At 45.3% G+C, this 25,512-nt stretch overlaps 1 long non-coding RNA gene across 1 annotated transcript in view; it reads left to right on the forward strand.

The window, feature by feature from the left end:
- Nucleotides 1–2,289: 2,289 nt before the first annotated feature.
- Nucleotides 2,290–25,512, forward strand: part of LOC137545013 (uncharacterized) — an 86,169-nt gene continuing 62,946 nt past the window's right edge. Inside the window, exon 1 of the long non-coding RNA XR_011025967.1 lies at nt 2,290–2,378. This is a non-coding gene — a long non-coding RNA (uncharacterized lncRNA). The remainder of the gene's footprint in view (nt 2,379–25,512) is intronic.

A 25,512-nucleotide genomic window follows, 5' to 3' on the forward strand; every position in this document is an offset into this window, starting at 1 on the left:
ACCACCGGTTGCTTTCATGAAGAACTGGGCCATCACTGCTGAACCTTTGCCTCCCGGACCCCCCCCCCCCCCCCCCTTCAATGTCTACTTAGGGATAACAGATGATTGGTGAGTGTGACTTGTGGCACTGTAGTATGGCAGCCTCAGCCTTAGGCCTGCAGACATTTCCCCTCTCACCATCCAAACCCCCCTCCTCCTTCCTGAACCTGTATGAGTCACAACCAATTTTGGGTACAACCCCCTCCCCCCTTTGTACTTGGCGAAATGAATAAATGACTCTGATCTAAAGTCACTGTGTACCTTCACTCATCGAGCAATAGCATTAAACCTGGGCAAAGCCAGCAATGCATACAAACGAAAATCCATTTTACCCACACTCAGTCTTTGCTACTTATTACATTTGGAAAACAACACAGGACTATTGAAATAATCCAGCATTGTACAAAGTGCATCGATCGCCTGCAGAGTTTTGGAATGAAGCGATGTGTCAGGAGGATAATCTGCTGCATAATAAGTTGCGTCTGAATCACAGCCGCGTAATGTGTTCCTGTTTGATTTATCCTCATTTTGAAATGATTACAATTTCTTCTTCTTCTCCTGGATTTCCTGCAGCCCAATGATTCAGCTCACTCTGCTGACTGGAGTAGGAAAAGCAAAAAACTCAGAGGTCGAGGGAGGTCATTGTTTTCACATAGTTTGGAATAATGAGAGCGTCACATGTCAGCCAGTGGAGAACAAAATGTCACATGCTCCAGCTAAAGGTCGGCGCTGGTCAGAGGTCGCTCAGACAGGGCCAGGAAATGACCTCCGGGGTCAGACAGAGTGCACAAAGAAAGGTCAGGAAATGTCAGCCAAAGCATGCAGCTGTTTGGGAGATGAAACACGCAGTCCACCTCTTGTGCTGACACTTTCTAAGGTGACATCTCAAGAAGACCTTCATTTACTCAATTCTGTTCCTTTTTTAAAATCCTGTTGGCCAGAGAAGTCGCTTTTTGTTAACCCCCTGTAGGCTGAAGCTATGAGAATTCTTTGCAAAACACTGAAAGTTTGTGTTGAGGAACAAAAGGAACATATTGCACTTGAAATTCTACTGAAAGTTTGATAAGAACATGTCTTTGCTGAACAAATGTTTTTGCAATAAAATGTCACTAAAAATCGAAGCAAGTGAAAACGGCGGCAGAGCGCGCCGGCATAGACCATAATAAGAATTATGGCTGAAGCAGTGAATTGGGCACCATCAAAAGACGGAGACAAATTACTATACAAACACCATAATCGGCAGCCAGCAATAGCTGAAAGCTGAATTACATATTTCTCCACTGTTCAAACTACCTGTAATGGCGGACTGGCCGTACGGACGCCAATAACCCTGCAGATACTGGCCCAGTAGATCTAAATTAAATGAAGGACCAGAGACTAACTGTGTTTACAAGGTAGCCCATAAGAATAAGTGAGGTTCAGGCCACAGTCATATACGATAAATCAATCACAATGCTACAAGGACGAGCCAGGCAGATAGTCGGGATTTAGGCTGGGTCATACACATAAGATAAATCTCGACCGTTTAGGGATCAGACAGATGGGTAATCAGAGTTCAGACCGGGTCATACACAGGAGATCACTATCAATACTGTAAGGATCAGACAAGTGGGTAATCAGAGTTCAGACCGGGTCATACACAGGAGTTCAATATCAATACTGTAAGGATCAGACAGGTGGGGTTGTCAAACTTCAGATCGGGTCATACACGGAATCAACATTAATAATAAAATAGAACACAGTAATGCTCAGAGTGCCTAGCAATGATGGAGCTCACGCTATAACAGGCGTGGAGCCTCGGAAGTCTATAAATAGCCTACTGGTACGCCTGCCACCTGCTCGCATAGGGTGGACGCGTACTATGACGCGTATGACCCATGCGACGATTGGGGCGCTCGTGCCTCTGCTGGTCTGTCAAGAAGCTGGGAACGTTGCAGGCGCATGGATCAGGTAGTATCATTACACTACCTGGAGGGGGAATAGTAATTAACGCCGCCAGGACTTTTGCAGGAGCTGGGTTAGCCATTTTACGGCTTTACCCTGCGCCCAAATAGGTATGCCTAAAAATGACTTTTCTATTTTAATTTGCAGCCAGCTATGAATTGCTAATGGTCACCCCAAGTTGCATTAGTTTCATAACCTGGGATCTGTACTCTGTGTTGCATTAATTTTCAGGGATGCCAGGATCTGTGTTTTCCCCTTCTTGCTGGAGGAGGAGGAGGAGTTAGCTGCACAAGGCAAGAGCAACTGATGATTGTTTTCCTCAACTGCACAAACTGATTGGCAACTGCTTTGACACTCCTTGGCAGAGTCTATTATTTATGAACAGTATGTAGCAGGTAAGCATTTGAATATAAAAAAATGTGAACCAAGTAACTCAATTTTGGTAAATAATTAGACAGTATTCACCATGAAATCAATTTGCTTGCAGAGGATAGTCTACTATGGTAGTGCTGTCAAACTTCATGGGTATGGAGGGCCCTTTTTTTGTTTTTCAGATCACATGGTGGAGCGCCGACTACAACCAATGGGGTTCCCGCGGTACTAATAGTGGGATAAAATGTATAGATCAAAAGGACTGATATAACAAATGGATTTGCTAGTCCCCCTTTCAAAAAATAAATAAGCATAATTTAAAATAATATTTGGCAGCCAGGTGATATCACTGATGGGTCTCCAAGTGCACAGGTCTGACAGCAAAACAACACTTTAACAGGCAAATTATTAATTATGAATAATACAAGAGTTCAAAGTTCATCAACACAGGTAGGTAATAAAAACCACACTCTCAAAATAATTATGGAGAAGACCTCAAGGGAAAAAAAAAAAAATAATAATTAGTGGGTGTGGGCTTATTACGGAAACCTACCACTATATGTGGTGGCTGGATAGTGTAATGGTTAAGGGCTCTGCCTCTGACACTGCTACTGCCTATAGAGCGTGTCCTAGTGGCTGCAGCTCTGGCGCTTTGAGTCCGCCAGGAGAAAATTTCAACCTGTGAATAGTAGGCGGTAGGGGTGATCACAGATATGCAATTTATTCTGAGTTAATGCAAATTTATGCAAATTTTTTAACAATGATCCAATTTGCATAATTTCAGAAAAATTTGCATCTCATTGATCATCCCTAGTAGGGGTTAAAAGGGGTCAACTTCTGCTGTTCAGGAACTAGATTAAGAGGAGATAGACAAACATATTTATCTTAATCAGAGAAAAAAATGGGATCAGAAACTTTGTCTTGCAGTCAGCTTCAGAAAGTTAGGATAGATGTTGTAAGTAAAATCTTACACTGCGTCCGATATGTCCGTCCACAGCTGCCTGATCCCGGGAGACGGCTGAGACAGCTGAGCGTTTCTTTAAAATAAAACAAAACCTCCCGTTAAAAGACAATTATTAATAGGTTATTCAGAAATAAGATTCACAGCATAAAAATGAGAAGAGCAGAGTCTGTCTGAATCTGCAATTGTAGTTTGCGGTGAATGATCTGAGCGATCATGTAAGCGATCGTTTAAAGAGACACTGAAGCGAAAAAAAAATGATGATATTATGATTTATATGTGTAGTACAGTTAAGAAATAAAACATTAAAGGTGGCCATATACTGGCCCGATTCGCGGCCGTTTCGACAGCAGATTCGATCCTGGGATCGAATCTGCTGCCAATCGTTCGCGGTAAACGCACCCGCCGATCGGATTTCCTCCCGAAATCGGATGGGTCCGTCGATCGCGCCGTGCGGGAAATTACCCTCGATCGCCCGCGGGTAGGGAGCACGTCGCTAGCGGCGGCCGATCCGATCAGGTATACATTACCTGACGCTGGCTCCCGGGCATCTTCTCCGCGCTGCACGGCTCTGGTTCCGGCTCCATCCTGGCGCTTCCTGTGTCACTGCAGTGACCAGGAAGTTCAAATAGAGGGCGCTCTATTTGAACTTCCTGGTCACGGAGTGACACAGGAAGCGCTGGGATGGAGCCGGAACAGAGCCGTGCAGCGCGGAGAAGATGCCCGGGAGCCAGCATCAGGTAATGTATACGGGGGGGGGGGGACAGGCGGCAGGAGCAGCTCAACAGATTGTGATCGGTTTCAGGCTGAAATCGATTCACAATCTGTTTGCAGTAAAGGCAGCCATACGATCCCTCTCTGATCAGATTCGATCAGATAGGGATCTGTCAGCTGGTCGATCTAATGGCAAATCGACCAGTGTATGGCTACCTTAAGATCAGATACATCAGTGTAATTGTTTCCAGTACAGGAAGAGTTGAGAAACTCCAGTTGTTATCTCTATGCAAACAAGCCATTAAGCTCTCCGACTTAAGGTTCGTATACACGTCCGATAAAGATCGTTCGTTACGAACGATTCGTGACGTTTACACGATATTCAAATTAGACCGAAAAGATCGTTCGTAATGAACGATTGTGTACACACGTGAACGATAGAAGTATAAAGTACTGAACGACGAACGATTAAAAAATGCGTGCGCAAACGGAAGTGACGTTATGACAGGCAATAAGAACATGCGTTATCGGACGATCTTTGTACACACTGCAACGATTGAACGATTATCTTTCGAAAAAATCCGCCGGGTTGGATCGGTCGGATTGAACGATAATGGTCGTTATCGTCCAAAAAAACGATCGTTGGAAAATTTGGAGCGCACGATTATCGCTCCGATTGTCGTTATCGTTCGTTTTCGAACGATCGTTATCGTACGTGTGTACTCAGCTTAAGTTAGTCGTGGAGAGGGCTGTTATCTGACTTTTATTATCTCAACTGTTCCTGGACTATTTACTTTTCCTCTGCCAGAGGAGAGGTTATTACTTCACAGACTGCTCTGAAAGACTCATTTTGAATGCTGAGTGTTGTGTAATCTGCACATATTATAGAATGATGCAATGTTAGAAAAAACACTATATACCTGAAAATACAAGTATGAGAATATTTTCTTTGCTGCTAATCTTCTAGTAATTATTCATAGTACACAACCAATTCACTATATCATATTTTTTTTTTCACTTCAGTGTCTCTTTGTGAAACCCGTGCACAAGTCAATGAACATCAGAACGATCCTCAACCACTTAATCGGACATGTCGGTCATACTAATACGAACGATCGCCGCAAATTATTGTTAAATGATGTTGCGCAATATTGTGGAAAGAATCATTCAGCAGGCAAAACGGTTCATGAAAAATCATTTAGGGGCCTTTATGCCACACTTAGGGCTTGTTCACATCTATGGCATTTTGCGTTTTTTTTAATGCCAGCGATTTTCAAAATTGCCTTAATTGTGCAATGATTCCTTATGGGACAGTTCATATCAGCACATTTTGTCCGCTTTTCGCTCAGCAAAGTGCTGCATGTACCATTTTCAGGGCGATTTTGCTGCAATGGGAGGTATAGGAAAAACGCAAAACGCTCACAAATTGCTTTGTGCGGCGATTGCGTTTGCACTTTTATTAACCTCCTTGGCGGTAACCCCGAACGTAGTTCGGCGTAAGCCGCGCAGGAGGTTTTCTCCGGCCCTGCTGGGCTGATTTGTTTAATTTATTTTTTTTTGCTGGACGCAGCTAGCACTTTGCTAGCTGCGTCAGCACACCGATCGGCGCCGCCCTGCGCTCGATCGGCGCTATCCATCACGCCGCGCGCCCCCCCCCCCCCCAGACCCCGTGCGCTGCCTGGCCAATCAGTGCCAGGCAGCGCTGAGGGGTGGTTCGGGACTCCCAATGATGTCCTGACGTCGGTGACGTCATCCCGCCCTGTCGCCATGGCGACGGGGGAAGCCCTCCAGGAAATCCCGTTCTTTGAACGGAATTTCCTGATCAGAGATCGCCGAAGGCGATCGAAGCGGGCGGGGGGATGCCGCTGAACAGCAGCTATCATGTAGCGAGCCCTGGGCTCGCTACATGATATAAGAAAAAATAAATTAAAAAAAACTGCTGCGCTCCCTCCTGGCGGAATTTTTTATACCGCCAGGGGGGTTAATATACTAGTAGACCCAAGCCTGTTTGAAAACGGGCTCTAGGGTCTGTTTCTCCCCACCGCCGCCAAATCAGTCAGGAAGTGAACTCTTTCACCCGGAAATGATTAAATACAATGTATCCTCTATAATAATATCCCTGTGTCCCTGCGTGTGCTGTCTCTGTGTAGCTGGTTTGTGCTTTTTGCTACTGCGCTTGCGCGTGCACCCGCTGCTTACACCTGCCACACATCCGGCCGCCCGCTCATATGCCCGCCCGCCTTCCTGGCCCTGTCCTCCTGTCTCTGTGAGGCTGGGTCCGTGCTGAGCACATGCGCAGTAGCAAAAAGCACAAACCAGCTACACAGAGGATACATTGTATTTAATCATTTCCGGGTGAAAGAGTTCCCTTCCTGACTGATGTCAGGAAGTGAAAAAACGGAATCGCTCTGCAAAAGCGCTTACCAAAGCAATTTGTACAAAATTGTAGCGCGCAGTGGAGCGCTGGGAGTGGGGAAAATAAGCGCATTTCTAGCGATTTCTATTTTAGATGTGAGCAAAGCCTTACTGTTTAATTTTTGAAGTAAATGACTTAAAAATTACTTGAAATCCAATTTTGCTGTTTCTCCTAATACAACCACATAGGGAGCCATCAGAAGGCAAAAGTAAGTTAAAATAACTTGTTAAAAAGTAAAGTTCACGTTGTGAAAGTTTAAAAAATAATGCAGTGAAGGGATCCATTGCTCTGGCAGTGCAGCGGGCCTGTTCTCTGACAGTGCCAGACACATTTGTGGGGCATCTGAGGACTCCCACTTACTCTGTGCACTTTGTAGAAACACCTGCTGCCAAGTTATCAGTAGCAAACGGTTCACATTCCTTCCTACATTTGTTATATAAACACAGGGAACACGGGCTCATAGCTGCTCTAACGGGAACAAAGTATGTCATACTGGAGACCTTGGCGCCATTCCCAAGACACGGGCTGGACGCAACGCCACAACCGCATACATACACCGCAGGGGTCTGATCGTTCACATATGTGCATTGTTCATGTGTTGCTAAATAATGTGGAAATAATTGACAGCACCCTTCCTCCACCGCACACATGCATGTTCAAAAGCAACTGCACAAAAATCCCCATACAAAGACATTTAGGCACACACAAACATAATAAAATATACACACACAGGCACACACACTTGTGGGCACACACAAATGCAGACAAATTCAAATGCACAAACATATGAGGTCACACACAATACAGACAAATTAGAGAAGACACAGAACATTTGCATTGCGGTTTTCTCCTGGCGGACTCAAAGCGCCAGAGCTGCAGCCACTAGGACGAGCTCAGTAGGCAGTAGCAGTGATAGGGAGTCTTGCCTAAGGTCTCCTCACTGAATATGTGCTGGCTTACTGAACAGGAAGGGCCCGTTTCCACTAGTGCGGTGCGAATCACCGGGATTCCACCGCTGACGAAATCGCATGCGGATGCGATTCCGCGGGCGATTTTTGCCGCGATTTCGCATGCGATTTCGCATAGGCAGGGTATATGCGAATTTAACCATGTCACTGCCTGCTTCAATTTGCATTAGTTTTCATGCGAATTCGCACGCGAAATCGCGGCAAAAAACGCATGTGCGTTTTCCCTATTAAATGCATTATGTGCGAATCGCCTGCATTCCTCACGCAGGCGAATTCTGCAGGCTCTACCGTGCAGAAAAATCCTGCACAGAAAAACGCTCAGAAATCCTGACAAGTGGAAACAGTCTCATCCACTTTCATTGCCTATGCGAATTCGCATGCAGGCCACGCATGCGAATTCGCCCTAGTGGAAACGGGCCCTAAGAGCCAAGATGCACACCCAAGTCTCCTATATCAGACGGAGAGCCCAAATCTAAAGCTTATTTTTGTTTATTTGAGCGAGAAATCTGAACAAGTTTTATCGTGAAAAACAGGAAAGCCAATCAGGAGTGAAAGGAAGTTCTAAAAAATTTTCTTAGAGGATTAAATAGTGGAGGACAGACTGTCAAATTCTTGATTAATAGATACTACGATTTTTTTCTGGGTTTTCACTCTTTATTTTTTTCATAATTGGGGAAAAAATGAACACACATGTGATACATTGGTCAGATTTTGAAATGTTGGAAAAGTGATTGTACTTTTCGAAAAGAAAAAAAAAAAAGTGGCCACACACTATAACATTTCTTTTCAATTCAAGAATCACAATTATTTTTATTTTATTTTATTTTGATTGATTGTAACATTTCAAAAAATAATCACACACACACAACGTATAATGTGCAACGTTTTTCCAATTATGAATATTTAAAAACTCTTGGAAAAAAAATTGCTTGGATCGATACATCAAGAAATTGACAATCTACCCCAACACAAAGGTGGTTTGCTTTGTACTAGACCTACATGAGCTTTATGCTCCGTTCATAGCCTGAGGAAGCGGGATATGCCTGAAAAACGCGTTGCACTTTCTGGAATATGTGAATAAATATTTGGTTGAACTCTATCAACAGTTTGTTGGAGGAGGGAAGTCCACCTTGGCCTCCTCCAATTTTTAAAGGGGAACTTCAGCCTAAACAAACATACTGTCATTAAGTTACATTAGTTATGTTAATTAGAATAGATAGGTAATATAATCTCTTACCCACCCCGTTTTAAAAGAACAGGCAAATGTTTGTGATTCATGGGGGCTGCCATCTTTGTCATGGGGGCAGCCATCTTTTTGGTTGAAAGGAGGTGACAGGGAGCAGGAGACACAGTTCCAACTGTCCTGTGTCCTGATCACCCCTCCCAGCTGCATGTGCTAGGCTTCAAATGTCAAATTCAAAATGTAAAAAAAAAAAAAATTGCACCAAAACAGCAGAACGAGAACAACAATATCAGAAATCCCATCATGCTTTGCACTGCATTAGGAAAAAAATGCCCGGGCAGTTTTTTTCTGTGCAGCTAAAAATGAGGCTTGTATAAGAGAAAAAAAGTTCTGATGCTGTGAAACAGTTAAAGAAACACCAGGCCTTTCCAGTGCTGCTGAGTCAATTTTTAGTCTGGAGGTTCACTTTAAGCTTTTTACTGACTTTTATCCTTTTGGTGCCTCTGTTTGCCTGTAAATGTTCTAAGTCTAACCTTGGTGGAGGGGTGTTGCCCCCTTTTTTCCAATCTACAGAGAGCGACTTCTTAATCCTGAGTGGGGAGTGGGGACAGGTCTAATCTCCCACCTGCCTTTACAGTGGTTACCTGGAAGGTAATCCTGGTTTGTGAGTATTAATATCATATACTTACTTTGTCATATCCATATTACCAGTACATACTACACTATATTGGGCTCTCGGTGGCTCTTTTTCTGTTATCTACCCTGCACCATTCAATTTTCATGAAAAATGATCAGAAATTTCCATCATTCCCCATGTTCTTTTACTAATAAAAAAAACAAACAAAAACAAAACAGAAATCAGGTTTCTTGAATGAATAAAAAGAAAAAAGCTTTACATTTTTCAGTACAACTGTAGAACTAGATCATTTTATACTATCATATGTGGCCACCTTTAGGCTTATTTTGTCCACACTTGATCTCAGAGAGGTGTGTGCGTGAGGCAGAGATGGATTAATAAGTAAGGGGGCGCTAGGCAAGGTAGATGATTTGGCGCCTCCTTGTGGTCCTAATGGCGCAGGACGCTATTGCGGGCTGGAACACGAAGAAAGCTTTGCGTAGCCCGAGGCGCACAGGAGCAGTTGCCGTCGACTTAGGAGTCGACGGTAACAATACTAGCTGGCGGTGACAGAATGGAGGATCGTGGAGGACCGGCATGGGACAGGACGGCTGGTGGGGGCTTGGGGAAGCCCTAGGAAGTGTTTTTTACATTTTTGTTCTGCTTTAAACCCTAACTAGGAATATGGAACTCCAGGAAAGTTCTATAGGATTACTGCTACAGCTAAGTATATTTTCATTACAGATAAGTTAATTTTCAATTCAGCTTTGCATACAGAATTTTATATATATATATTTTAACCACTTTCCCAGCATCGATTTTTTTCCTCTTGAAAACCACAGCAATTTTCATATCATGCTTCCAGGGGCGTAACTAGAAATCACCGGCTCCCCTGCAAAAAGAGTCGCAGCATGAGGAGAGAGCATGGCCACACATCAGCGGGGAGGGGGGACACTCCCCTACCTCCCTCACCTCGGGCTCTCCCCTCAATGCTCCCCTCCTGAAATTATCAGTGGCAGCGGGCGGCAGCAGGAACACATACCTCCATCCACCGCAGAGGTCTAATCTCTAAGTGCCTCACGCTCCTGTTTAAACAGGAAGCAGCATCGGACACTTAGAGAGCGGAACCTCCAGCACGTGGAACGCATAGAGGTACCTCTGGCTGACAGGCTCTTCTACTGACCACATAGCTATTGCTCCGTTGTTATTGCCTGATGAAGTAGGATCAAACCTGCGAGACACGTTGCATTGTCCCCCAGAGTATGTAAATAAACTTGTTCTATTTGACAAACACATTAGTAATTTTTGTGTCTGCTTGGAGAAGGTCCAACAGTCCAACACTGCCTCCTCATGTTTTAAACTTTTTAGATTCTTTTATCCTTTTGGCCCCTCTGTATCCATACTACGCTATATTAAGTCCACCCCTGGTGGAGAGGTGTTACCCCCTTTTTTCCTCATCTACAAAGAGCAGCTTCTTAATCCTGAGTGGGGTCAGGTCTAATATCCCCACCTGCCTATACAGCGGTTGCCTTTGAGGTAACCCTGCTTTGTGAGTATAGCTTATTACTCTATCATACTTCATTTCAACTACCAGTACATACTACACTTTATTTGGCTCTTGGTGTCCCTACATTGTGTTCTGTATTACAGGCACTTAGTTCGTCTTTGGGAACACATGTTCCCATTCACCGATCACGGTCCGGCGGGAGGGCGTGGAAGGTGAATGGGAGTGTTCCCGTGATCACGAGCCGCCTGTTGGTAATCACATCCAGGCCACGCTCCTCTTCAGGCACCAGCGTAGGTGAACTGTGCCTTTACGAGTATGGCTGCCCTTACGCAGTAAGCTGGAGCCGCTTGAGCACAAGTGCTCTGGGCTACTGCAAAGGCGCGGCTGTGCTTGCGCAACTGCAGCATGGTCACACTCGTTGCTAGAAGAGAATTGTGGCCCAGACGTTATGGAGGGTCCAGGGCAGCGGGAGAGGACTGGAGGATAGCGTGGGCAAGAGGATCCAGATGCGTTCCTCTCCTTAGGTAAGTATTTACTTTTTGCCATTAAAAACGCCCTGGGTTCTCTTTAAAGGAAACCTGAGACCCTGAAAAAAAATTATATATACCTGGGACTTTTTTCAGCCTCCTTCAGGCTGATCGCCCCCTCGTCATCTTCCCAGGCCGCCTGGATCCTCCTCTAGGTGCCCTGGTAATTCCTCCAGTGAGGGGGCACTGCAGATGCACTGCTGGTTTGCGCACATGCCCTATTGCTCTCACAGAAGCATTCTGTTGTGCAGATGCAGAACACTGCCAGCCATGGGAGCGGGACAGGGAGTGGGCACGGCCAGACTGTGCCTGCGCCTAACTGGCGGAATTACCGTGCCGCCTAGCTGAGGATCTAGGTGGCTAGGGAGAACAGCGAGGGACCAATCAGCCTGAAGGGGGGCTGGGGGAAGCTCCAGGTATGTATCATTTTTTTTTCATCGTCACAGATACACTTTAAGTGTCAGATGTTAGCCTTTCACGCAATAGCATCAAATCCTGGTATAAACATTTATAACAATAATTCTCAGGTCAGTCCACCTACAGTTTGGATGTATTACATATAGCTGACAGCTAAGGAAAATCTGTGCACTGATTCCTGGGTTAGGAAACACTAAGCTCTCCCCATGCAGCCGCTACACAATTAGACCAGAGAGAATCAACGCTTTAATCGATAATTCAGCTCAACCTGTGACATTGTTAGTGTGGCTTCAGGCTTGAAGACTCAATAAAATATCATCAAGTAAATGGAAGAGCAGGACTGGCGCTGGCAAAAGTCGACTCTCGGCACAAAGCGGCGTGTTGTGATTCGCACAGATCTATCATCTTGCTCCCATTCTGATTATATAGAAGCGCATCAGACATGCTCATGATACACATATAAAAAAACTGCTGGAGTCTATCCACATGTTAAGGTCATTAATCTGTGACTTCAAAACGCTCAAATAATTGTCCACTGACCCACATGGCGGAAATAAATGTAACCTATCAAAGCCTCCAGATGCTGGTTAATTAACCAGCTTCCAGGTAACTGATGGACAGATGCAGGCTTTGATAGGCACCATCATTATCTCTATCTCGTTCAGTTAAAATCTGCTAAGATACATTTTTGCTCATCACATGGCCCCAAATGTCTTCTACGGCTGTATTTAAAGTGGATCCGAGGTGAACTTTTACACATTGCATAATTGTGTTCCTTTCCTATTGTTTATAGGGCATTCCTCAAGCCAAATACTTTGTTTTTGTTTTAATACTCTAATTCCCTATAAACTAAAAAAGCCACGCCCACAGGTTTTCAGAGAGCCAAGGCAGTAGCAAGGGCTCATGGGAGCTCAGTTTGGGCAGGAGGAGGGGGAGGTGTTACTAGCCATTGATTTCAGGGGCAGAGGGGAGGAGGGAGGAGGAGAGGGGATTAGGCTGATGGCTCAAGATATAGATAAGTCTGCCTCTGTGTAATGTTTACAAACAACATGGCCGCTGTCATTGTATCACAGGAAGAAATAATCATATTCTATTAAAGCTGTTTGCAGCTAGATTTGCTGTGTAAAACATCTAAACTTTAGGTAACATATATAGACAAGTTACTTGTTATAGTTAGTTTTTCATCTCGGATATGCTTTAAAGTTTCTGTTTAGAACTTATACCAAGGATTGAACTTCAGTCCATTTAGTAACCGGTACCTCCTTTTCCACAAGAAATCGTTACCTTTTCTCGAATAGATCATTAGGGGGTCGGTGTGGCTGAAATTGTGGTGAAACCCCTCCCACAGTGTGATGTCAGGACTTAGGTCCTAACAGTTTCCTGTCTGTAAACCTCATTGAATTGTGGGAAATAACAGCTTTTTCCAACTGCCAAGCAAGCAGCATCTCCCTATGTGCATAGATCTCTCAGTAACAAACATTCTGTACAGATCACCTGGTAAAACTAAGATGTCAAAAGCAGTGATACATTTCAGAATATAAATCAGGGAGAGGAAAGATTTTACAATTGGCAAACACTGACTAAATAGTCTATACATTAATATTGTAAAAAAATAACCTTTTTTTTGCTCATTTTAAAAGTCTTTCCTTGCCATAATTTACATTATGAAATTGATCACATGTGGCAACATCTCTAGCCCTGTCAGATGCAGCTCTGCTGAATGTTTGGTTACTGAGAGTTCCGAAGTCAGTACAAAATATACCTGGTCTATCAGAATGCTCTGGGAGGAGAATTCCACATAGTCAATCAGCCTGGGCTAAACAGCCTGTAACCTCACCCTGCATTGCAAGCACTCCAATTTATTCAGAAATGTTTCTGCTGTAATACATTTTATCTCAGTCATTCTGGCTCTATTGTTGCCATCGCCAACTAGAAGGAAGCTTGTCATCACCCCTCCCACATTCCTGCTCCTGATTGGCTGATGGCAGTTCAGTGAGCTGCTGAAATCTGACCTATGATGTGTTCACATGTGTTTACAAAGCAAGCTAGCTATAAATGTGCAGTTTCTAGGAGGGGAAAAAAAGTAAGGGAGGAAATGACATCAGGAGTGGCTTCAGTCAGAGGAAACCAAGATGGAAAATGCCAGGAACAGAATTCTCTTTATTTACTATTCACTGAAATCCGCAAAACGTGGACAGTACAATACATTTGTTATGTAAGTAGAACAAGCAATTATCTACTTATACATGTGTTTTTTTCCTTGGATAATATGGCTGTTCCTGCTGCTTTAAAGAACACAAGCAGCTGGATGCCTCCTAACGCTGCAGTTTTCCATAAGATTCATTGTACTGCGCTCCTACAATGTGGAGACCAGCAGCTACACAGGGCTGCCGCCTACTTCTGTATCAGTCATTCCAATGAGCTTCATAGCGCTTTTCAATAAAAGGGGATTTACGGACAATGATAAGACTGACTTTATGCCGCCTACTTATTGATGAGGGCTATAAACACAGACACAGGCTGCCGTGTCCGGCTCGCTTTAATGTTGATTGCCCCCCTTAAATACTCCCGCAGGTATTGTTGCGTGTGGTTGAAGCGTGCTGCCTGCGTCCATAACACTCCCATAGGGAGATTCACAAGAGGTTACCTAGAACTTGTGTGACTCAGTGTAGATGGTAACCGGGTCACAGGTGATATTCTATGCTGAAATAATGGGCCTGATTTACTAAGGTCCTCCACAGCCGGAGGACAGAGCCAAATGTATGGATTCTTTTCAAAATCACTGATTGCGATTACGTGCCAAAAGTTTACAACCCTAATCTGGGTAATCACAGACAGTAATGAGTATTACTAAAAAGTCTTTTGATCCCTCACTCCCCCCCCCCAAAAAAAAACAACACAACAACAAAACCCTAAGAGTAAGTACACACTTGTTTAAAAAACATATCCGTGGCTCAGTTTTTTGGCCCGAATCAAAAAAGGAGCCACGGATACCAATGTTAAAGCATCCTTCTTTACTTAAAAAAAAAACGGATCAGTCTGCGTTCAGGGGGATACGTTTTAAAAACCTGGATGGACGGTCCACCAGATTTGCTGCATTTTCCCAGACCGCACATGGATCCGGATACACGTAGGAGTAGTGCAGGGCATTAGGAAAGCGATCCCCCTCTACACAGGCAGTTTTGGACACAGTATGCGGCGAGCGGGGAGCTTACCTTCTCCACTTCATCCGCTTGCCGAGTCACTTCCTGCAATGCTGACATCCGATCCGAAGTATAGAGGGCGGCATTACAGGAAGTCAAGCGGCGAGCGAAGAAGAAGGTAAGCTCCCCGCTCGCCGCATACTTTACATTTTAACAAGTTTTGCGTAAGTAGCTGGAGGAGGAGCGGGGACGGGGGACTCAGGTGACTGCTGTCACTCCCGTCCTGGCTGCTACTCCCTCCAGCATGGAGGCCCCCTCTCCCCCCACAGCTAGGCATACGTTTCCACGGACTGGAAACATATGATGCAAAACAAGGGGAAGAAAAAGTTTAGAAAAATGGATTCATTTGAAACAGATCCGATCCTGAACGGACAAGTGTGGACCTAGCCTAAGTTAGGTTGCACTCTTCCAGGGGCGTAACTAGAAATCACCGGGCCCCCCTGCAAAAATTTGATGGGGCTCCCCCCAAGCCCACTCAGGGCCATTTGGGGACAAGGGGTTGCTGCAGCATGAGAGGCAAGCGTAGCCACACATCGGTGGGGAGGGGGGACAGTTCCCCTCCTCCCTTACCTCGGGCTCTCTCCTCAGTGCTCCCCTGTTCCCTCCAGCATCAATCAGTGGTAGCAGGCGGTAGACAGGAACACATACCTCCATCCACTGCGGAAGGTCCATCTCTAAGTGCCTCACGCTACTTCCTGTTTAAACAGGAAGTGGCATCAGACACTTAGAGAGCGGAACCTCCGGCGCGTGGAACGCATGGAGGTATGTGTTCCTGCCTGCCGCCTGTTGCCAGTGATTGATGCTGGAGGGGAGCACTGAGGGGAGAGCCCAAGCTGATGTTTGGCCACATTTTACTCTCATGCTGCGACCCCTCCTGCCCCCAAAATGGCCCTGTGCGGGTCCCTGAGAAGGGCCCCAGGCCCCCCCTTATGGTTGCAGGGGCTGCATCCCCTATTGTTAAGTCAGTGCATTCTTCTCAAAATCATCCCTTTTACCAAGCTGGACCCTAGAAGTTCCAGTAATGATGTCATGCTAGGGATTCTTCTGTCCAGGCCTTCCTCTGCATCTTTAGGCAGGTTGGTACCCCAGTAGAGGCAGGTTGGTGCCCCAGTAGTATATTGTATCTGGGAGAAACCTTTATGAAATCAAAAGAAGCATTCTTAAAGGGAACCAAGCATCACTTTTTTACTCTTGGTTTCTAATAGCTATAGGAGCTGCTATGTTCCCCCTTCCCTTCTAGCTGCCCATTATTTATCCGGGAAGATGTGAAGATTGCATCTGTGACTTCTTTAAACTCTTTGAAGCACAGTGTACTCTGTCCCCAACCCAGCTGATGAAAGTTTGTGTTTGCTCTCTGCTAATGTGTACAATAAAATAATTACATCAGTCCTTATCTGCCTGAAATTTCTACGGTCAAGCAGGTCTCAGAAGTAGGGTAAAAAGCCTCTGCTAAACTTGTAAATGTATAAAGAAGAGATCAACAGGACCCTGATATCCACCACGCCTGGTATAAAACATCCAGGTGCATATTGGAAGCTAAGCTTCCAAACAGGGCAGTTTCTAGGCTAAATTGTTCCTAGGGCGAGGGTGTAACAATTGCACCTCCCCCACCAGTGGGCTTGAGACCATTACTTGCAAGCCAGGTATAGGTGTGCCAGTATAAGTTAGTCAGCTATAGGTGCCAAAGTATAGGTTAGCCAGGCATATGTGCTCCCAGTATAGGTTAGCCAGGTATAGGTGCCCCAATATAGGTTAGCCAGCTAGAGTTGCCCCAGCATAGTTTAGCCAGGTATAGGTGCAACTTTGCAACTGATAAAGTACCAAAAATTAGGTAACAAGATACTATCAAAAGTATTCTGAGTATTTTCTTGTTTGCTGGTGTTTTAAAAGACATTCTATTGATAAGAGCCCATATGCCATCAACTTTTTCTCCTGAGTTTCCTCATACGAGATAATTTTTCATCTTCTATTTAAAATAACTTTCTAGCTGTTTTCAACTGAAAAAGTACCAAAAAATAGGTGAAAAAGTACTATCAAAATTATTTTGAGTATTTTCTTGCTTTCTGGTGGCTTAAAAGGCATTTCATTGACAAGTTCAAAATTATCACATAGGAGAAAACTCAGGAGAAAAAGTTAAATGCATATGGGGCAATGTTTCTTGCATAGTGCAAATCAATATTAAACTGCCAGCCACCCTGTACTCATTTCTTATAGGGTGGGGCTATTGCTTGTCTCAGCATTATTATGCTGTAAAAACTGCAAGGGGCGGGGCATAGACACAGATCTCTTAGAAGACTGCAGCCCTGCCGCAGCAGAGGTCTATGGTAATGGAGTGGCTGGTAGAGGGGCTTTTCACCGGGTATTTTGAAGGGTACATAAATTAAGAAAATAAATGTTATCTGATCACACATGAGGCTTCTTCTGTGTCTCCATAAGCTCCGTGGCCCTTCAGCTTCCTGTCCTCCACCCCATTTAAACCTCTGACTGAGCCCATTTGGAGCAAGAACACATGCTTTGTCCTCTCCGCACATCCCCATTGGTTGCTGTACACAACAATAGCAGCCGGGAGCATTCTAGAGATGTGTGACTAGGAACTGCCCATGCACAGGGCACGCCTGGCCTCGGCTGCTGTGCACGACCATTCGAGAGCACAATCCACACAATCCAAAGGCGGTGCGCAGAGAGGACAGCGCATACGCCTTTTACAGAAGAACGGGGGGGGGGGGGGGGAAGCATAAAGTCAGAAGAGGCTGGCAAAACTGTGTGGCCACGTAGATTTGGGGGGCACAGAAAAAGCCCCAGGTGTGACCTCATAAATGTATTTTTAGTACAGATGTGCTTTAAAAAATATGTATTTAACAACAGCGAATCAAATCAAAACAGCCCTGCCTCTCATTGTCAACAAAAGTCTAGCAAAATATTTGTGCTTGGAGTTCAGGTTTGAAAGTAAAAAGCACACAGATAAAAGCAGCAGCAGCACTCTCAGCTGCCTTTAGTAGCTCTTAGCTGTGTTTAATGGAAAAGGGAACAGAACACAACATGCTGAACAGAACACAACACATCTAACATCAATCACCAGAAACACTCAGGCTGATGAAAACATGAAAAATACAAACGAAGAAAAAACAACAACAACCAACAACGGCAAACACTGGCTTTTAGTTTGCATCTGTTGTTAGTAGCAAATACATGATTTCTTCTTTCATTTTCATCTTATGTACACTTGAAAATACTACATCTACATTCTCAATGGTCACTGCTAGTGACCAATTCAATTTCAAGTGTAGCAAGCACCAAATAGCAAACTTCTCCATCAAGACCACAGACTGAATACATTGTAGTCCAAATTTATGAAAAAAAAGGAAATGAGTTGTATTGTGGCCAATTTATGTCTACACGATATTCATTAGGAAGGATTCAAAGCCTAACTCTGCTTTCTGTCCTAAGCAATATTAAACCCTTGATATACAGTATTCCCAATGTAGCATTGACATGGCTTTTGGGGGTAGGCTGCTACGTCATGGCAAATGATCAGCCTTATGATCAGTGGCGTCACTAGAGATCATGGGGCCCCATAGCAAAGCTTTCATGGGGCCCTCAGATGTAGGCACTCTTAAAGTAGAGCTGTCAGCCATATTATCTGCGAAAAAAAAACACATATAAGTAGATAAATACTTGCTCTACTTATATAGCATATGTATTGCACTGTCCACGTGCGAAGCTGCTCATGCCCTCCTTTTGTCTCTGTTGGAGGGAATCACAGCTGTTGCAACCACTCACCTCGCCCCCAGTTTATCAGCAAGCAGTGGCTGTATGATGGGAGGGCTGCACTATTGTTGTATGTAAGCTAGGGTTTCTGGGATGTTGTGAAAGGGGTGTGGTTGGGAAAGCACAATCTAAGTTGAAGTGGCCCTGAAGATTGTGGCTTTCTGTCTCCACCCAGCCGGAGTGGTCTCATGATCCTTGCAGCTGAGGACGTCCATGGTAGGTCAGTATGGAGAAGTTTTGTGGAAGGGACTTTACAATGCTAGATAAGTTATTGGGAAGAAGGACTAGTTAAAATAATTTATTTCTGGAACTTGGCTATAAGTATAGGTGGAGGTTCATTTGATAAGTTTTCTGAAGCTAGGAGCACCCAGATGCTCAGTGTACTTTAACTCCAGCTCTCGTTGAGCTATCATGTACCATGTGCCATGCACAAGTGAAGTGACATCCAACATCACATGACAAACATGGAACTAAGAGCTCAATGCCCAGTCAGATGGGAACACATGTCATCATAGTTGTGTCCACCTGCATAGAGTAGTTCTGTGTATTGGTCTGTGTAACATGGCCCTGTGGTCACACTGTTTCTGTAACACAACCAAATGGTCAGTCAGTCAGTGTAAAATGGCTCTGTGGCTATTTAAATGCTATAAAACGGCACTGTGATCTCTCTGTTTCTGTACACCAGCAGTGGCCAGAGGTGTGGCACTCACCACCAGCGCATAGCGCTGACATCACCAGAAAAAGTGTAATCTCCCATGGAAGAAATTCAGCTGAAGAGAAGGATGGTACAGTGGAAGTGGCTCATGTGGTATGTCTGGTACTACAAAATGCACATGACATCACATTTATTTGAGGTCTGCATTAAATATCTGAGTTTTTCAAAGCTTTTCACAACAAAACTATTAAACTGACTACCTGTTAGCTGTGACTGCAAGTAATGACAGGCTACATAAAACACTTTACAGCTGCTTCTACATAGCATGACTCACTTGCAATTTACTGGACTCCAGTATATTAATTGATTTACCATAATAAGTCAGACTCATTTAATTGAGATCAGATACAGCAATCAATTTCTAGCTCTTTTGCTTCACTGGCGATGAGGATACGGACAGGAATCCTGGATTTAAACTGCGACATGCAAGGGTACTTTGCAATACACTAAACAATGACATTATGGAGTAGGCTTGTCAAAGGGAACAAAAAAAGCAAAGAAGGAAAATAGGATGTAGGAGCCCTTGCAGTAAAAAGGGTACCACCTTCTTTGCTGTAAATGATGGCTTTGCAGTGCCACCTCCAAGCACCAAAACTTTGTTTCTTTGCCGCATATTGCAGTTTTGTTTTGCAGTGCACCCCTGGACCCCCAAATTTACATTCCTTTCTGTGATTTTCAGCTTAGTGTTGGGAGGGGGGGGGGGGGTTAAGATTAGGAAGGGGGGTTAGGTGTTATGCAGGGGGGTTAAGTGTTAAGGTTAGGCATAGGTAGAGGGAGGTCTTAGGGTTAGGCATCAGTAGAGGGAGGCCTTAGGGTTAGGCATCGGTAGAGGGAGGTCTTAGGGTTAGGCGTAGGTAGAGGGAGGTCTTAGGGTAGGGCATCGGTAGAGGGAGGTCTTGGGGTTAAGCATCGGTAGAGGAAAGTCTTAGGGTTAGGCATCAATAGAGGGAGGTCTTAGGGTTAGGCATAGGTAGAGGGAGGTCTTAGGGTTAGGCATCGGTAGAGGTAGGTCTTAGGGTTAGGCATCGGTAGAGGGAGGCCTTTAGGTCAGGCATCGGCAGAGGAGGATTAGGCATCGGTAGAGGGAGGGTTCTGTGTGAGAGTAGGGTTAGGTCATAGTTAAATATCGGTAAAGATTACTGATATTTTACTGTTCAAATTAAGTAGTAGAATATTGGTAATTTTACCGATATTCTTCTAGCGGCAATGCTCCGTGACCTTTTTTCCAGGTGCCTTTTTTACATGTACGGCAAAAGAAAACCTGACTTTCTCCTGCAGCTCTTACCGGCCCTCACCAGGGCACATATATATTTAACTTTTTCTCCTGAGTTTTCTCCTGTGTGATATTTTCAAACTAGTCTATAAAATGCCTTTTAAACCACCACTAAGCAAGAAAATACTCAAAATAATTTTGATAGTACGTTTTCACCTATATTTTTTTTTTTAATTTCAGAGTGCTGACAAGTTATTTAAACAGAAGATGAAAAATTATCTCCTGGGAGAAAACTTAGAAGGAAAAATGAATTGCATATGGGCCCGTATCTTCATTTTTTCACTTGAAGATGCCCTTTAGACAGTAAAACTTTGAATCTTTGTACATGTGTATGAGTACTGCCATCCACAGAAATTGGGATGTCACAGGCAACAGTTGCTGCATGCCATACAGATGCACTGCTAGCCTGGAGGCTTTCAACATGTCTGTTGTTACAAAGAGAGAGGAGGGATGATGCGCAGCGCACAATAGCAGGGTTTTCTGTGGGAGAGGCAAGGAGAACAATGCTCTAGAGGGTCAGTCTGTCTTCCTCCTCACTAAGGACCTGGAATGCCAGATCTTCAAACAACGTCGGTGGACACCTGTGCAAATTCTCGTCCAAGGACTTTCACCTCAGCCGAGTTTAATCCAGCATGTGTACCTAGCTTGAATCTGTGTAGTTTCTGGGAGTTCTCTGCAACTGCTCTTTCTAGTAACAATCTGACAAGACAAGACAAGACAAGACAAATAACATTTATATTGCGCTTTTCTCCTTGCGGACTCAAAGCGCCAGAGCAGAGCAGCAGCCACTAGGGCGCGCTCTATTGGCAGTAGCAGTGTTAGGGAGACTTGCCAAAGGTCTCCTACTGAATAGGTGCTGGCGTACTGAACAGGCAGAGCCGAGATTCGAACCCTGGTCTCCTGTGTCAGAGGCAGAGCCCTTAACCATTACACCATCAGCCAACTGCGAATAGAATACAATCTAAAGGCTCTATGATTAATGGAGATGATCATTAGTTTCTCTCACATGATTTTTCCTAGGTGGAATCAAGTAAGATAAAATAGAAAGCAGAAGCAGAAGACTCATAATCACTTGATCATTTTGACTTGTTAATTGATGTACACATACATATGTGAACATTTTTCGGCTTGAGGATAGGCGGATGCCCGAAACAGCTCTAGGTCAGTGTCTGTCACCACTAAGACACACTATATGCTGTATTGTGGACTTTGGACTCTATCACCTCATGGATTATCTATTCCAAGGCTACCAGCTGGCATTTTGATGGTAACCACAAGAAAATGTATGCGTGCTCAACACCAAGCTTAACCCTTACAAGTCTGGCTGTGCAAATCTGGCTAAATTGGCTTATCATGAGGCATTGCTCATGCAAAATTGCATTTGCTTTCGCATGCCAAACTTTGCAGGGTCAAAAACTAATACCGCGAAGCGGTTGCCCTGCGGGAATTAGTTCATGCTACATAGCACTATCCAGGAGCGCCACGGGGAGGCTTCCCAATGCCCCCATACAACCGGCATTTTGATGGACTGTGGGTGTCTATGATACCTATCTATTGCAGGTTGCTGGTCCTTGTCTGACACGTGATTTTTTTTATGGATTCTGTTTTTTCATTAAAAGAGCTATAATTTTTCCAACATATCTTTTGAGTGTGCTGATCCTTGTGGAATACAGAGATTGTGCTGCCACCGAGTGCTCTGGTGTCTTGATGGTGAATGCACCTCAGCTGTGGTAAGGGGAGTGCGGCCAGGTATCCTTGCTTGACTTGTTAATTGATTGCATGGATGTTTGTGAGTCCTGCCTTATGTTTCAGCTTACGTAATTTTACCCAGCGGAAATCTCATGCGGTGGTAATGGATCATTGTTTGTTTTGGTTATCATAGAAGAGCACTAATTTAATATAATTCTCAAACATAAGTACACATAAGAATGTCAATAGGGCCCGGATCAATGCACAGAAAGCTGGAGCAAAAGTCTAGCGGTACTTGAGAGAATTTAAAGAGAAACTGTAAGCAAGGATCGAACTTCATTCCAATCAGTAGCTGATACCCTCTTTCAGGGGCCTAGTCCTGGAAAAAGAATTGAGTGGACTCACCCTAAAAACCTCTGGGCGTGGTTAAGCATAGCGTGGGCGTGGTCATGGGTGGGGCCAAAATATACATGGCCTTAGCAGTGGTATAAAAGGTCTGCCAGGGGAAGTTTGAGCTCTGTCGTAGAGTATCCCCAAAAAGTAGATGTAATCTGACAGCATTTCACCAAAAATACACAATCTGGCAGAGGTTCCTCCAAAATACAGATAATATGGCAGTGGTTCCCCCAAAATAGACAATCTGGCAGCAGCAGTTCCCCAACATACACATAATCTGGAAGCAGTTCCCCCAAATACGTGAAACCTGGTAGTGGATCACCCAAAATACATGTAACACCCAAAATACATGTAATCTGGCAGTAGTGGTCCCCAACATACACAATCTGGCAGCGGTTCCCCAAAATACACGTAATCTGGCATCAGCGGTTCCCCAAAAATACAGATCTGACAGCAGTTCAAAATAGGTACCCCCAGTATAGCTAGCCAGGTCTATATGTGTCCCTAGTATAAGTAGCCATGTGTATAGTTGTCCCCAGAATAGGAGTCCAGATGTGGAGATGTCACCAGAATAGGTAGCCAGGTGTATAGATGTCCTTAGAATAGGTGGTCAGGTGTAAAGATATTCCCAGAATAGGTGGCCAAGTGTATAGATGTCCCCAGAATAGGTAGCCAGGTCTATAGATGTCCCCAGTATATCTAACCAGGTGTTCAGGTGTCCCCAGTATAGCCAGGTGTATAGGTGCCCCCAGTATAGCCAGGTGTATAGGTGTCCCCAGTATAGCCAGGTGTATAGGTGTCCCCAGTATAGCCAGGTGTATAGGTGTCCCCAGTATAGCCAGGTGTGTAGGTGTCCGCAGTGTATGTAGCCAGGTGTATAGGTATCCCCAGTATATGTAGCCAGGTGTATATGTGCCCAGTATATGTAGCCAGGGGTATATGTGCCCACTATATGTAGCCAGGTGTATAGTGGCCCCCAGTATATGTAGCCAGGTGTTTAGTGGCCCCCAGTATATGTAGCCAGGGGTATATGTGCCCACTATATGTAGCCAGGCGTATAGTGGTCCCCAGTATATGTAGCCAGGCGTATAGTGGCCCCCAGTATATGTAGCCAGGTGTATAGTGGCCCCCAGTATATGTAGCCAGGTGTTTAGTGGCCCCCAGTATATTTAGCCAGGTGTATAGTGGCCCCCAGTATATGTAGCCAGGTGTTTAGTGTCCCCCAGTATATGTAGCCAGGTGTTTAGTGCCCCCCAGTATATGTAGCCAGGTGTTTAGTGGCCCCCAGTATATGTAGCCAGGTGTTTAGTGGCCCCCAGTATATGTAGCCAGGTGTATAGTGGCCCCCAGTATATGTAGCCAGGTGTATAGTGGCCCCCATTATATGTAGCCAGGTGTATAGTGGCCCCCAGTATATGTAGCCAGGTGTATAGTGGCCCCCAATATATGTAGCCAGGTGTATAGTGGCCCCCAGTATATGTAGCCAGGTGTTTAGTGGCCCCCAGTATATGTAGCCAGGTATATAGTGGCCCCCAGTATATGTAGCCAGGTATATAGTGGCCCCCAGTATATGTAGCCAGGTGTATAGTGGCCCCCAGTATATGTAGCCAGGTGTTTAGTGGCCCCCAGTATATGTAGCCAGGTGTTTGGTGCCCCCAGTATATGTAGCCAGGTGTATAGTGGCCCCCAGTATATGTAGCCAGGTGTATAGTGGCCCCCAGTATAGGTAGCCAGGTGTATAGTGGCCCCCAGTATATGTAGCCAGGTGTTTGGTGCCCCCCAGTATATGTAGCCAGGTGTTTAGTGCCCCCCAGTATATGTAGCCAGGTGTTTAGTGGCCCCCAGTATATGTAGCCAGGTGTTTAGTGGCCCCCAGTATATGTAGCCAGGTGTATAGTGGCCCCCAGTATATGTAGCCAGGTGTATAGTGGCCCCCAGTATATGTAGCCAGGTGTATAGTGGCCCCCAGTATATGTAGCCAGGTGTTTAGTGGCCCCCAGTATATGTAGCCAGGTATATAGTGGCCCCCAGTATATGTAGCCAGGTATATAGTGGCCCCCAGTATATGTAGCCAGGTGTTTAGTGGCCCCCAGTATATGTAGCCAGGTGTATAGTGGCCCCCAGTATAGGTAGCCAGGTGTATAGTGGCCCCCAGTATATGTAGCCAGGTATATAGTGGCCCCCAGTATATGTAGCCAGGTATATAGTGGCCCCCAGTATATGTAGCCAGAGTCCCCCCCCCCCCCGCTGGAGGGGAGCAGCGCAGCAGAGAGGAGCATTGCGCGCAGCGTGGGGAAGGGCGGACGTTTCCCCCCCCCCATCCCTCACCTTGGGGCTCCTCTCCCTGGCTCTCCCCTCCATAAAGATGCGGCGGCGGCGACGGTGACTGGCAGCGGCATCGGTGGTCGGGACTTACCTCCTCCAGTGTTCCGGGTGGACGCGGTGCGTGCCGCTGCTCTGGTCTTCACTAGACCAGAGTAGCAGCACGCACAGCGTCCACCCGGAACACTGGAGGAGGTAAGTCCCGCCCACCGATGCCGCTGCCAGTCACCGCCGCCGCCGCCGCATCTTTATGGAGGGGAGAGCCAGGGAGAGGAGCCCCAAGGTGAGGGATGGGGGGGAAACGTCCGACCTTCCCCACGCTGCGCGCAATGCTCCTCTCTGCTGCGCTGCTACCCTCCAGGGTACTAGGGGTGATGGCATCCACTGTCCAAAAAAAGTAAGTGGACGTCGTCCCCCCGCGTTCACGCAGGACTCGACCCCTGCCCTCTTTCCCATGAGAAATCTTTACATTTTCTTGAATA

This window comes from Hyperolius riggenbachi, chromosome 2 (assembly GCF_040937935.1).
Source record: "Hyperolius riggenbachi isolate aHypRig1 chromosome 2, aHypRig1.pri, whole genome shotgun sequence".
In the NCBI taxonomy this organism is placed as follows: Eukaryota; Metazoa; Chordata; class Amphibia; order Anura; family Hyperoliidae; genus Hyperolius; species Hyperolius riggenbachi.